This window comes from Acomys russatus, chromosome 7 (assembly GCF_903995435.1).
Source record: "Acomys russatus chromosome 7, mAcoRus1.1, whole genome shotgun sequence".
NCBI classification, from domain to species: Eukaryota; Metazoa; Chordata; class Mammalia; order Rodentia; family Muridae; genus Acomys; species Acomys russatus.
In genome coordinates, this window is record NC_067143.1 from 41,921,878 (window position 1) to 41,926,162 (window position 4,285).

Sequence of the window (4,285 nt, forward strand, 5' to 3'; positions counted from 1 at the left end):
ACTCTCTTCTGTAAGGCAGGAGACACTGTCAAGAGAACCAAATGTAATTATTTTAATCACTACAAAACAATACAAAAATGTAAACCATACTTTATAGGGAAGTCAGTGTACAGAGACAAATATTTAGATGAACTAGATATTAGACTTAGCAATGATATTAAAATAGCTTATTATGGCTATCTTCGAAAGGTTAAGAGCTATATGCTTGCAAAAATGCAAGGCTTAGGTCTGAATCTCTCATTGGAGGATAAATAATTTTGATCAAGAAGTGAATAAAAATTTTCAGATAAGCTGAATGCAGTGGAGGAGACAGAGGCAGGCAGATCTCTGTGAGTTTGAAGCCAGCCTGGTCTATAAAGAGAGTCCAGGACAGCCAAGGCTACACAGAGAAACCCTGTCTCAAAAAAATTTTTTTTTCAGATAAAAAAATTATACAAACCTTTAAAAAGGGGACTTATGTGTAGTAAGAATTCTGGTTTCTTTTTTTTAATTATGTTATGAAATATATTGTCCACAGCTGTTAACTATGATTGTCATTTGCTTTAGGAGGTACATGATTTTTGCCAGCGCAAATATCTGAGTATTCTGGAAAGAGTATAAATGTTAGAGCCTGGAGAGGGCCTGTGGTGGCTGATGCCCCCACTGCTTCTTCTGGTCCCTGATGCTGCTTCATTTACTATTGCTGGTTTGCTGATTTGCTGGTTTGCTGGTTTGCTGGTTTGCTGGTTTGCTGGTTTGCTGGTTTGCTGGTTTGCTGGATGTTCTGACGATGAAGATTGGACTTGTCCCTAGGAACCTGATGCCTCTAATCAGCAGTAAGTAGTCTAAAGAGTCATGTACCCCCTTTTCCAACTAACGTTCTTTGTCTTCTAACTAATGTTGGTGGGCTGGGAGGGATTTGGGTGGAATAATGGTTGGAAGGGTGATAGATATAAGAAACCAATAAAGTAATCTCAAAAAAGTACGCCTACTGAAAATGCAATATATGAAATAAAACATTTTCTGGATAAACTTCATAGTATCTGATAGGTGACACAAGGCAGGGTTAATCAATCTGATGAGAGCTCAATAGAAGTAAATGATTTTCAGGACTGAGGGAAGGAAGAGAAAAAAATTTAAGAGTCTTAGTGACAAGAAAGACAATAGCAAGAGTCTAACTTATGTGCAATTACTAATGAGTCAGAAGATCCACTAGAGAACATCTTGAAGAAATTATGCTTAAAAGCTTTTCAATTGTAATAAAAGGCACAGTTACAGAGTCATGCTTGATGGATCTCTGAGCAGGCTAACTACAAAAACAAGCACCACAGTGTTCAGCAGCAAACAACAGCACAACCTGTGGTTGTTTATAATCATGCGGTGTGAACTGGAATCTCTCTACTCAGCACCACCCTCTTTCTTTGGACATAAACGTGAACAAGCCACCATAAGAACTACTTCTTTTCAATGGGTAGTTCTGGAATGCAAGTGACATTGTTGCTATTGTTGGCTCTATGACAATGCTTTTGAAAATGGGAAACCCAGTTTGAGAGAGCTGTGATTGAAGAGCCCAGAGATGGAAGTGCACGATGCTTGTTTATAAAATATCTTCCACTTCCTTTTCCTGTTTGTTATAATATAATCACTTGCTAGTTCATTTATTCATCTCATAGCAAGATGAGTGTAGGCACCCATCAAATATGGGAAGATACCTAGAACATAATAATAAAGAAATATTTATTACTTAGATCTTACAACATAAAGGATTCTGTTGTGTTTACAAACTACTATTTTTACTTCATGTTTCACAAGGAACCCACAGGGCACTTAGAAAACATCAGTGATAAATACTTATTTAGCCTCTGTTTTATGCTGGGAACTATCCATAGCAGTAAGGACACAGCATTAAAGGGCAGAAGAGCTGCGGAAACGGGTCAGAAGGCAAGACAGGCTTGATGAACAAGACTGAGAATCAGAATATCTAGCCACTAAGCAAAGAGTTGGGCGTATGTCTGTGTGTGCAGCTCTAACCCCAGGGTCATGAGGGACAGAGACAGGAGAGCTGCTGAGTTGTAACGCCTGCTCTTTTAGCCCCACATTCAGGAAGAGACCTTGTCTCGGGGAATAAGGCAGAGTGACAGAACAGGACACAGACATCCTCCTCTGGTCTCCTCATATGTATGTACAGGTGCACACATGCATACACATGTAAGTTTTAAACAAACTGTCTTTTCATTCTAATAGATGAGTTATACAAGAAAAAAGTAAATAAACGGGTGTATAATACACTAATGTGAGGACTTAAAGAAACTTAAGCCCATATTTCTTCACTAAGAGGACAATAGCAAAAAATATTTACAATGATAACTATGGGTGTTTAGAGGATATCCTTTTATGAAAACATTTTAGCACATTCTAAACACTTTAAAAATTACTTTTAAGTAGTAAATATTAAAGACAAATATTTTGCACTCAAACTTTATTTTTTTTTACAGTAAAAGCCATGATATTTTTTACCTCTGAAACTCTGACATAGTCTGTATAAACTCAATGCAAGTTTCTGATTTGCCTCTCATCAGAAAATAAGTAATATACAGTTTTTTTTAAAGTATTGAATTGGCCCAGTATTTGGGCTTATTGAAGTAGCATATTAATATCCTCCTCTGTCATTTGGAGAAGGCATGGGCATTACTGTGAACAGAAGAGCCATAATGAAAATTGGCCATCTACCGTCTATCATCTCTATTTAGCCTAATGACATACTGCTATTGTCTGCTGATGAAATGCTGTTCCATAGAACCACCCTTTGTCATGAAATTTCTGTGGCTCTTAAAGGAGCAATCTGAACTCAAGCAATACTAATTTCTGCTCCATCTCTCCAAAGATTAGTCTTGACATAATCATGTATTTTAATGACCTTCAATTTCCTGCAGTTTTTACAAAAGTCCTCTAGGAGGCAAATTGAAAGGAGCTGACCTTTTAAAACTTTTTAGTTGAGTGTGCAATTCTATCCTCCTGAAAAAGCTTGTCTCTACATTGTACTTTAAAAAAGGACTTGTGATGAGTGATTCTGGAAGAAACAGGAGTGCAGTGTGAACATGAGGAGGCAGAAGAAAACCAGGAAATATGTGACTATGAAGCGAATGTTTAGTCTCAGAGATCAGAGACTTAAAGAAAAGGATAGATTAAAACCCAAAAAAGAAGAGAAGAAAAATCCTAGTGTGCTGAAGGAGAGAGAAGTTCCTCAACATCCTTCCTGCTTATTCTTCCAGTATAATACACAACTGGGTCCACCTTACCACATCCTCGTTGATACCAACTTCATCAACTTTTCCATTAAAGCCGAACTGGACTTAGTGCAGTCAATGGTGGACTGTCTGTATGTGTATGTGTGTGTGTGTGTGTCCCTTGTACAATTGATTGTGTAATGGCTGAAATTGAGAAATTGAGATGGAAGTATCAAGTGGCACTAACGATTGCCAAGAATCCGTGACTTGACAGGTTGCTGTGCACACACAAAGAACCTATGCTGATGACTGCTTGGTTCAGAGAGTGATTCAGCACAAGCGCTACATTGTGGCCACAGTTGACGAGGGGGGGAGGGGGGCCTCAAACAAAGAATCCGGAAGATCCCTGGAGTCTCCATCATGTACATTTCTAACCACAGGTACAACATGGAGCAGATGCCAGACAATTATGGAGTCCCTTGCTTCTAACTCTTGTTTTTGTTTTGTTTGGTTTGGTTGTTCAAGACAGGGTTTCTCTGTGTAGCCTTGGCTGTCCTGGACTCACTTTGTAGACCAGGCTGGCCTCGAACTCACAGAGATCCACCTGCCTCTGCCTCCTGAGTGCTGGGATTAAAGGCGTGTGCCACCACGCCCGGCTTGCTCAACAAAATCACCTGCCTTTCTTGGACCAGCTTTCTCTCTTGTCAGTTAATTAAACACACTTTTTGATGGGGAGGGGAAAGTATTTGTGAGTATGTAATAAAATTCTGCCTTTTCAGTAGAACTTAATTAAGGTGTTAACTTTATTTCTATAAGTTCATTTACTTTTGGAGACAAGGTCTCACGTACACCAGGCTTGCCTCAAACTTGTTATGTAGTAGAGGATGACCCTGAACTCCCGATCCTTCTGTTTCCACCTCCTATGAGCTGGGGTTACAGGAGTAAACTACCATGTCTAGCAAAGTTCACATTACAAATAAGTCTTATTTTGGTTTTTTAGTGGTTAAAGAAGGCCAAAGTACCAAAAGTGCAAACCACCCTGGAGAACAGAGAAGACATTCCTTTCTTCATGTGAGATT

At 38.9% G+C, this 4,285-nt stretch overlaps 1 pseudogene; it reads left to right on the plus strand.

Annotated features, from left to right (window-relative positions):
• Positions 1–3,077: 3,077 nt before the first annotated feature.
• LOC127192134 (rRNA-processing protein FCF1 homolog) lies at positions 3,078–3,695 on the plus strand (annotated as a pseudogene).
• Positions 3,696–4,285: the final 590 nt, after the last annotated feature.